Source organism: Furipterus horrens, unplaced genomic scaffold (assembly GCF_987537825.1).
Source record: "Furipterus horrens unplaced genomic scaffold, mFurHor1.1.pri manual_scaffold_6, whole genome shotgun sequence".
NCBI classification, from domain to species: Eukaryota; Metazoa; Chordata; class Mammalia; order Chiroptera; family Furipteridae; genus Furipterus; species Furipterus horrens.
In genome coordinates this window covers 163,873,174-163,884,043 of record NW_028327176.1, presented here as the reverse complement: position 1 = coordinate 163,884,043, position 10,870 = coordinate 163,873,174, and the positions used below count along the sequence as shown (strand labels likewise).

The following is a 10,870-nucleotide window of genomic DNA, read 5'->3' as shown; positions in this document are numbered from 1 at the left end:
TGAATTCCCAAAGGTGATGGTATTAGTAGGTGGGCTTTGGGGGATGAGATTAGGTTATGACAGCAGAAAAATCTGCAACCTGGAAAAGGGCTCTCACCCATTATGCTGGCACCCTGATCTCAGACTTACAGCCTCCAGAATTGTGAGCAATATAGGCTGAAGCCTGTCCAGGAAGTATCCAGCCACATGTTATGAAAAATAGAGGCATTTGTTGAAGAAGATACAAGATACAAGAAACATTGTACTTAGGATAATGATGCCTCAGTCCCCTTCAAAGTAGGCACCTTGGGACCTCAGTTCTTCCATTTGCCATCAGCTGCCCCACTATATTTTCCTGAATCTTTCCGATGGTTTGAAATCTTTTCTTTTTCAAAGGTGATTTTAGTTTTGCGAAAATCCAAAGTTGCAGGACGCCAAGTCTGGGCTATAGCAGGGCTGAGTAACCTGGGTGATTTGATATTTCCCAAAAAAACTCTGCACCAAGCATGATGCATAAGCAGGTGCGTTGTTGTGATGAAGCTTCCTATCACCAGTTGACCATAGCTTTAGCCTTCTGAATCATCCGAATAGTTTCTGCAGAGGAGTGTTCAAGCTTAACATAAAATGTGATGAAGATTTGTTGCTCTACCTACTCAGTCATTTTCTTTTTTTTTTCCGGTGTTTGTCACACATATGCCCACTTTCTATTTTGCAAAGAAAGAGGTGTTCAATCGTGTAATAATTCCTTTCCCATAGAGGAATGCCACAACTGCCACCACAAGAACAGCTGCAGACCAGTAGCTGTGGAACACTCAGTCATTTTCAATGTAATGACCACACAGTACACATTCTCACTCAATGGTGTTTACCGGCCCCTCTGACTAGTAACGTGAAGTCGTCATTGTTTATGCATATACCAGTCCACTCTTCTTGGCTGCCAGGTTACATGGATGTCACCCAGACTGTTCTTGTTATATTAACAATGGCTGGACTTTTCTTGGACATCCCTCATATTTTTGTTGTTTTTAAGCTACCCAGTCTTGGTTTATTGTTATAGAAGCTCGAATGGACTAAGACAAATCTCTTTACCTGGATCTTTGATGGTTCTTTTAGTCAATGGGTCTCAACATAAATGTCTTTTCTTTATAGAGTAGTGTTTTTTTTTTTTCCTGACTAATTGTGACTTCTCAACAGCTCTTAGCTTTGTCACTCCCTACCATATCACAGTCTTAATTTTACCAGAACATTTTTCTTTTCTTGATATTTAAAAAAAAATTTATTTCTTGGTTTATTATCTGTCTTGGCTTCTAAAAATGTAAGTTCCTTGAGAAAATGGACCGTGTATATCTTTGTTGTCCAATGCTCATAAAGCAGTCACATAGTTGGTATCAATAAAATGAAATAAATGTTTTAGGAAAATAAAAATGACAAGAATCACAAAACATATATCCAATAATCATAGAATTACTTCAAAAAAGAGTTTTGAGGCACAATAGTTTTACTGTAGAGCCCTTCCAAGCTTTCAATAAATAAAAACTTTTTATGTTGTATAAAAAGTTTGATAGTCCAGATAATGATGACCAGTTATTTAACTATGCATTTATTGTAGAAATCCCAAAAGAATAAATTGTAAAATTCTTAGAACAAGAAGAAACTTAAGTGAAATATTTAGATACAAAATAAATGTAGAAAAATTAAGTACTATTTTAATTAAAATATTATAAAATAAGTACCTACTTTATTAATATTTAAATTATATTCAAATTTAAATTTTAAATGAAAATCTGAAAGGATGTTGTTGGAGATGGACAACTTATTCTTAAATTTACCTGAATATGAAGGAAATAATAAATGGCTCCTAGTAAACATGAATACAATGTTTGATGAAGAGAAAATTAGCTCTTTGCAAGAAAGGCTATGTTTTCAACAATTTTGAGTAAAAGCTGGTTGCCTGTAGAAAAGAATATATTACACCCATTTCTTATACTATAAAGCAACAATTGCAAACTGGCCATCCTTGTGTGTGGGGAACCGCTCCTTGTGATTTAGGGAATTGTAGTCCCGGCCTGAGCATGACTGCTACCGGCATTCCGGTGGTTGTGCTTGTCTTGAAGTCTCAACATAAGGCTGTGTGTGAGACGTACCCGAAAGCCACTCAGAGGGTTTCCGTGGGAATTAGATTTGAAAAATGCTTATTATGCTTTTATGCTTTAGAACTTGCTCTGCTTTCTTTATCTGTAGTATAACATAAACAGTCTCTAAATAGGAATGTATGAAACCTTGCACCTAATGCCAGTGTGGCATCAAGATGTTTAATAGACCCTGACGCAGACTGGTCACTGTGTCCCCTGTACTTGTACATGTAATCTGTTATTGTTAGCTGTAACCTTAACGCTTCCACACTATTGATGATTCATGAATCTTGACCTTGTATCTCTCATGTGTAGCCTCCTCAATAAAAGGTATAAGGGAAGAAGGTCTAATTGCTGTTCTCCACTAGAGAGAACAGTCACCTTCCTTCCCCCAGACATAATGAAATGTCCTGGGTAAAAGTTTGTTCCGCTGTGGTCACAAAGCCTCTGCTGGACAGAGCAACTTCCAACTGAGCCTAGGGTGTGTAAGACACCTCCGCCATATCTGGCGCTCAACGTGGGGCTCAAACCCACGACCCTGAGATTAAGAGTCTCATGCTCTATCGACTGAGCTAACCGGCCCTGAACAACAGGCTATTCTACCAAGATGAAATTTATAAGCATAAATTTAAGACACTAGTTTTTGAATCTCAATTCTCCTTTTTATTCTCCATGACTAAGGACAAGATACTTAAACTTTTAAAGCCTTAGTTTTCTCATGCAATGTAATGTTAAAATAGGACTCTTCTTGTCCCTGTTTTGAGTGAATCCCCCCAAATTATCAACTATCCCAAAATAATCAATTATTCCAAAGTGTTGAGTGATGACAAAAATCACCAAATCAGGAATTGAAGACGAAGTGATTGAGCACTGATTTCCCCTGTTTGACACACCTCTATCCTGAGGGGAAGGCTGGGACTTAGGAGAGGATGTTTAGAGAGAATTGTGGCTGTCAGTATCCTGTAAGGCCTTGACCCCAAAGAGAAGTCCTGCTCATGCACTGCATTTAGTTTCATGTGTCTTTATTCTCCTTTAATAATATTCTCCTCTTCAGCCACTTTTTTGTCCTTTATGACCTTGACACTTTTAAGATTATAAAAGTGTCCAAGCTAGCATGGACAGGGCTAGGTACTGGGGCACCCATTATTCACATTACATCTCAAAACCATAGTAGCCCATGGCATATGAATATATGGAAAATGGGATTGCCATTTATAGAAAGAATTACAGAACTTTTATAATCAGGATCCTAAGATAGGAAAAAGTTACTTTGATATTAAAGCCTTAAATAAGGCATGGATTACTGTGTGCACCTCTCACCCTTACTTGTTTCTTGCTATTCCTGGGGTGCCACAGCTGGATTATAATCATTCTCTTAATATATATCATCTTCATGTTACTGTTGGCTCTATTTACGCTAGCTGCATCACTCAGACCAATGTCACCCACATTCACTCTCACGCAGGCCTTCCAGGCCCTATGACAGAAGGCAATGAACGTGCTGACGCTTTAGTCAGTGTATTAACTACCTTTCAAAAGGCAGTTGCCTCTCATCAGTTTTACCACTAAAATTCTCAAGCACTTCGCAGAGAATTTTGCATTCCTCATTCTCAAGTTAAGCAAATTATTCGGGAATTTGCAAATTGTCAGGCACTGGGTGCAGCGCCTCCCAGTAGTGGGACCAACCCTCGAGGATTGGCCCCCAGATTAATTTGGCAAACAAGTGTTACTCATTATCCACCTTTTATAAAGTTTAAATATCTCCATATATCTATAAATACTTGTTCTGGAGCATTACATGCCTCTGCTCTTACAGAAGAATCTACTAAGCATATTTGAGCACATTGGCTTGAGACATTTAGTTTCTTGGAATGGCCACAGCAAATAAAAACTGACAATGGCCCAGGCTATACTTGTATCATCATAGGGCCACAAAACACACTGATGTTTTAAAAATCAGGAAAAAAAATTTCTTTTTTTGTTTCATTTATTTATTTAGTTTTCTAGAATCCACATATAAGTGAAATATGATATTTGTCTTTCTCTGACTTATTTCACTTAGCATAACATCCTCACGGTCCATCCATGTTGTTATGAATGGCAAGATTACATTCTTTTTTATGGCTGAGTAGTATTCTATTGTGTGTGTGTGTGCGTGTGTGTGCGTATGTGTGTGTATCACATCTTCTTTTTTTTTTTTTTTTCAGATTTAATGTGTTTTATTGATTAAAATATTACATTTGTGCCACTTTCCCTTCCCTCTGCTCCCCTCCACCCGGTGGCCCCCTCCCTCCAGTTGTCCCCCCATTTTAGATTATGTCCATTAGTTGTGCTTACAGTTCCTCCCAACCTCTCTCCGTCTATTCCATTCCCTCCTACCATGATCCCCAATTCCTATATCATCTCCCTCCCTCTCCCCACTCCCCCTCCCTGTTGACCTCCCCCCACTATGTTTCCCTTACCCACAGTTCCTTTTCCACTCTCGTTGCCTGTTTCGTTTGCCTTTGTTTCATCTCCCTAGCTTCTGTTTTTTAAACCAGTCCCTTTAACTTCTCATATAACAGTGGTTTGGATCTAAGAACTCTTTCAGTTTTATTTTGTCCTGGAAACACTTTCTCTGTCCTTCTATTCTGAATGACAATTTCGCTGGATAGAGTATTCGTGGTTGTAGGTTTTGGATTTTCATTACTTTGAATATTTCTTGCCAGTTCCTTCTTGCCTGTAGGGTTTCCCTTGAGAAGTCAGCTGATAGTCTAATTGGGACCCCTTTGTACATAATTCTTTTCTTCTCTCTTGCTGCTTTTAAGATTCTCTCTTTATCTTTAATTTTTGACATTTTGATTATAATGTGTCTTGGAGTGGTTCTCCCTGGGTCCAGTCTCTTGGGAACTCTCCTTGCTTCCTGGACCTGCAAGTCTATTCCCTTCCCCAAGTCTGGGAAGTTCTCCTTTATTATATTTTCACTCAATTTTTCAAGTTCTAGTTCATCTTCCTCATTCTCTGGCAAACCAATGATTCTTATGTTGGGCCTTTTATAGCTGTCCCAGAGGTTTCTGATCCTCTCATTGTTGCTTCCTATTTCCTCTCGCTGCATTGGTTGACTGCTTGTTCCTTCTCCATATTCCAGTTTGTTGAAATGAACTCCGGATTCCTCACCATCTGTCTCGTATGTGGTTTTGTTCCTTTCGTTATGAAGGTTTTTCGCTTCTTTCATATCTTTTTCCTGCTCTTTTGTGAATTCTGTAAGCCACCTGATAACAATGGCCCAGAACTGAGCCTCTGACAGGTTTCTTATCTGTTCATCTGTCAGGTTCTCTATCTGCTGTCTGGTGAGTTGTGTCACCGGGATCTCTATATTTGTCTGCCACATTTTGACAGATGCGTTTTGTTTTCCTGGGCCGGCTGTCGGGGGCAGGGGGCAGTGCCTGCGTACGCGTCACAAATCAGCGACCGGCCGGCGCCTGCCTGTCCGCGACCTATTTCGCAGCCCTGTGGTGCTTTCTGTGGGGGCGGGGGTCCAAGATGTATTCACACAGTTATTCAGCTAGGAGACCGGGATCCGTCCTCCCGCCCCCCTGGGCCTCACTGTTCAAGGCGATGCTGCGGCTGCTCCCCAGCGCCGGAGTCGGGCACGCCAGGGGCTTGATTGGAGTCGCGCACGCCAGGGGCTTGATTGCCTCCGGGATTTTTCGCCGCCCCGCCCCGCCGCTCCGCAAACAGCTTTGCCTTCTTTAACTCTTACCTGCCCAAATGGCACCGCTGGTTTATAACTTCATATGTTGGGCTTCCGTGTAGCTTTATTTTCTGGAATTTCTAGTTATCCTTTGTTTTGAAGTAGTTGTGTTCCTCTATAGTTGTAGAGGGAGACCTAGCGTGTCCGTCTAAGCCTCCATCTTGGCCGGAAGTCCCAGGAAAAAAATTTTTAATCAAAATGTTACAGAACAGGAGGTCCTGGGGGTCCCCAGAGCCTGCAGGCTGGGGGATGGGGAAAAGGAAGCAGCTTTAAGGATACCTTTGCATGCCTGGAGCTAGTGGCTAGTGTCTTTGTTATACAAATGGCTTTGATGCATCCAAGGCCCGGGAAGATGGGAGGGGTCTTGGACCGGGAGATGGTATGGAAAGAGCACACACACAGAGCCTGCATGAGGTTCTGTGAATGGTCAGAACTGGTTACCACACCCACTACATCAGAGGATGCAGTCAGGGATTTAAAGATAAGCAGCAGACATTTTTAACAGGGTACACCATGCGGCTTTGAAAAGGAAGGTACAGCATGTGGTTTTGAGAAGGGGACACCACGCGGCTTTGAAAAGGAAGAAACACCATGCAGCTTTGAGAACACCTTGTGGCTTGGAGAAGGGGGAATGCCTTTGTGGTTTTGGAAAGAAAAGGTTGGGAATCCACGTGGTTCTGGGTTAAAAGTTGGCGGGATCCACAACACAGAAAGGCCTCCCCAATCAGAATCAAATGATTGGCAGCTACCGGTAAAGCTGAACTGTGTCTAGGAAGCAGGGAAACGGTTTCTCTAACTTTTCTAAAACTAGCCTGGTTTGGTAAGAGGAGGTAGAATTATGTGTTTGTGGGTGTTTTAAAGAAGTAAGACTTAACGGCAGAAATCCGCAAATAATCTAAATCTATATAACTATTAAATAAACAATTCTTTTTCTTTTCACTAAACTCTGGTACTGAGGGTTATAATTCTGGCGGCTGGCAGTCAGGCCCCTAACAAAACAGCCTGTGGATTCTGTTTCAATTGGAGAGCCCAGGGGTTCTATTACAAAAATATAAATGTTAAAAAAATAAAGCTTGGGAAAAAGTACCAATGAATCAGAAGATATAGCAACACTGGACCTACATTCCCAGATGGCAGAGTTTGGCATATAAAGAGGAGTGGTGGCCCCCTGGTGTTCTGCAATTTGGCACAATTCTTTCTACCTCCTGCTTTGTGCCAGCTTGTCTCATGCATTGATGTAAATGGCTTCCTTCCTGTAGCCATTTGAGATTAAAAACTCCAGATGGATCAAGAGTCAGATATAAAAGATAAAACCATGAAATAAGTTAGAAAAAAACACTGTTGGATATTTAACTGGTTCTTATGAACTGGTCTAAGCCAATTGATCTTATGCGACTTTTATGTTACTTTGGCTAACCAACAGTAGTTTCCACTAGTTAGAAGTGGGTTAGGATTAACTAGTTCCCCACAACTTCTCTTATCAGGTTACAAAGAAAGAAATTTGTAGACCAAATTCTTCCACACATGAAGCCATTTGTCAAGTTTTTATTAGAAAATAGGAAAAATATCTTATTAGGGATCAAGTCTTAGGTGTCATTCTTAAGCAAACAAGATATTATCTCTTTAAATTCCTGTATACTGTTCCAGCATGTGTTGGAAGTGTCTCTGAATTTTTTATTCAATGCACATTCCTCAAATGCCATTAATTTTATCAATAAGTACTCATTTCATCAACAAAGACCCATTTCTATAATTCATATTTTGATTAGCAAAATTTCTGGTGGTGATCAGAGATAAATTAGCTGAAGCACTCATACTTGGACCATGGCCTTTCTGATTGATGCTAGCTGATGACCTCTTGGATCAGCAATTCTTGTAGGGCAAATTACTGCACATAACACATTGCTTAAGCCAAATAGCATATATGTAATAGCACACTGTCTATGCCAGAGTCCTTTAAAGCAAATTAGAGATACCATAATACTGGTCTTCTGAGGGAAGCAATCTCTGAGCATAAAAGAAATTGAAGAAATTGCAGAAGAAAAGGGCAGTAGAAAATATCAGCAAAATGAAAAGGGAAACAGCAGTATGGTAAAACATATTTGCCAATGATACCTCGGATAAGGGTTTGATCGTCAAAATATATAAAGAATTTATATGACTCAGTACCAAGAAGACAGACAATCCAATTAAAAATGAGCAAAGGACCTGAACAGACACTTCTCCAAGGAGGACATACAGAGAGCCCATAGGCATATTAAAAAATATTCAACATCACCAGCAATCAGAGAGATGCAAATTAAAACCACAATGACATACTGCCTCACACTGTCAGAAAGGCCATCTTTAACAAATCAACAAACAACAAGTGCTGGTGAGGATGAAAAGAAAAGGGAACCCTAGTGCACTGTTGGTGAGAATGCAGACTGGTGCAGCCACTATGGAAAACAGTATGGAATTTCCTCAAAAAAACTAAAAATAGAACTGCCTTTTGGCCCAGTGATCCCACTACTTGGATTATATCCTAAGCATCCTGAAACACCAATTCAAAGGAACCTATGCAGCCCAATGTTCATAGCAGTACTTTTTACAGTAGCCAAGTGCTGGAAACAGCCTAAGTGCCCATTAGTAGATGAGAGGATAAAAAAATTATGGTACATTTACATAGTGCTATGCTATGCAGGAGAAAGAAAGAAGGAAGTCCTACCTTTTGCGACAGCATGAATGGAACTGGAGAGTATTATGCTAAGTGAAATAAACCAGGTAGTGAAAGACAAATACCATATGATCTCACCTATAAGTGGAAACTAAAGAACAAAGCAAACAACTGAGCAGAACAGAACCAGAGACATGGAAATAAGGAGCAAAGTGACAGTGACCTGAGGAGAGAATTGAGGGGGATAAAGGGGGAAAGAAGGGGAAGGGTCTTGTCAAGAACAAGTGTAAAGGACCCATGGTCACAGACATCAAAGTGAGGACTGAACATGGAAGTGAGGGTGGGAGAGTGGGACAGAGGAGAACAATAGGGGGAAACATGGGACTACTTTAACTGAAAAACAATAGAGAAATAAAAATAAAATAAAAAAATAAAAGGGCAATATGTGATGTTATAAAAATGACAAGCTTCTATACATCAAAAATACCTTAAATTAAAAGGGGAATGAAAAACTGTTGAAAGTATTAGTAACAATTATTTCCTAAGTGAAATATATACCATGTTTTATATATGTAAGCACATGTAGATATATAATATATACACATATACACATATACATAACTGTACATGTTTATGTATTACATATGTAGGTGTTTCTGTTTTCCTCTTTGTCTTCTTTAATGTTAGCTTCTTATGCAAGAATGGGTACCTGGATTTTCACTAAATGTGTAAGGTACATATGCTTGCTCTGGATTAAGCGGTTTCTGTCACTCCAGTTCTCTCGGCTTGCTTCTCTCCTATGCTGTTGAAGCTGACTCCTTTAGTGTTACTCCGCTGGTCACAGACCCTCTATTAGTCACCACTGAGGAACTGCATCCTGGTCTTAGGCAATAAAACCTTTCCTGCATCCAAATGACTAGATATTTTTGTTTTGTGGTTGGAGAGGGCAGGGTGTGTGTGTGTGTGTGTTGTTTCATTTTCTTTTGTTTTTGCCATATACCTGTTATCCACCACTCACTTAGAAGATACCTTCCTTGACATGGGAGGATTTCACAACCACTGTCATAGATATTGGAAGCTTCAGATCATAGCTTATCTTTCTTCATTATTGTTGCTCTTGCATCTCACAGAGCAAAGTTCACAATAGCTACCATAGGCAAGAGTAATTCCAAAATAATGTCTTGGTATCAGCATAATGCCTCTATCTCCAAGACTGAAGAAAGACCTTTCCTCTCCTCGACAGAAGCCCACCTTCATTTCCTACTCTAGTATCAACCCCTAGAATGATAAATTTTAAGATATCCCTTCTCTATTATATATAAAAAATCATGGTCTTGCACCAAGGTTCAACTGGCAATCACAACGTTGTTCTACATTGGTACATTTCCCATGACTGTGTTATTCAGTCATGCAGTGGACATCTGTTGTTCATGTCTGCCAAAAATCTATTTCCTCTTCTTCTGAAACAGAGCCTTGAACTTAGATTGGGAAAACTACTCCTTTGATATTGGATACAACCATGCAACTATCAATCAAAATGTCTCCATTGTCTCTGGCCAAGGGATAGGCATGTGACCCGAGCCATGCCAATCAGATGTTTTCCTGTCCTTGGAATTTGAAGCTCATGCAAAATGTGGAGAAAGGTGGAAAAAGCAGTGGGAGCTGATCCATCCCATCTGGTTATGACTGTGCATTTGTTTCCATTTTCCCCATAGGTATTTTTGCTTCTTTTCCAAGACTGACTCTGAGATTATGTAAGGATGTCTCATGTTTTTCACTCCTCCAATATATTCCTCTGCTTCCTAGATTGGGTTGATCTTTGTTTCTTGCACCTAAAGAATCCCAACTGCTACAAATTCTACTTATGATCGCATGTTATATAAGTATGCTTTTTCCCAAATTTCATGTTACTCGGTTGCATCTATCTACTGAGCTAGAATCCAAAATTGATCTTACCAACCCAATTTGCTCATTTGGTCTACTTTTCTCTTTAGAGCTAGCCACTGGGTGGGGCTATGATCAGATCATGCCTCGAATGTCTTATTGAGGTGAAATGATCGTCATGGCTCATTTTAATATCATCATACCTTCACCTTTGCTTTTTACTGCCTCAAATCCAAAGCACTCTGAATCTCTGACAGAAAAAGAAGTAAATGAATGACAGTAATGACCAGTCACACAGCGGTTCTTCTTTCCTCTTTTGTTGCCACCTGGTAAGAATAAATAGGCCAATGCAGATATAATCCGGGCTGAGGTTCTTGAGTTCTGTGGTCAAAAGTCAAATTCATCTTTTGGGGAATATATGCCTTTGTTTTGTCTTAGACTTCTTTAAAATGCCTCTTTAATTATACAGATCTAAGGCAAAAACTA

The 10,870-nt window shown here is 39.9% G+C and overlaps 2 non-coding genes across 2 annotated transcripts; both read right to left on the bottom strand.

Annotated features, from left to right (window-relative positions):
• Positions 1 to 655: 655 nt before the first annotated feature.
• Positions 656 to 788, bottom strand: LOC150007728 (small nucleolar RNA SNORA41). Its single transcript, XR_016512141.1, has one exon. It is a non-coding gene; the product is annotated as a small nucleolar RNA SNORA41 (small nucleolar RNA).
• A 1,832-nt stretch (positions 789 to 2,620) lies between these two features.
• On the bottom strand, positions 2,621 to 2,692 carry TRNAK-CUU (transfer RNA lysine (anticodon CUU)). Its single transcript has one exon. It is a non-coding gene; the product is annotated as a tRNA-Lys (tRNA).
• Positions 2,693 to 10,870: the final 8,178 nt, after the last annotated feature.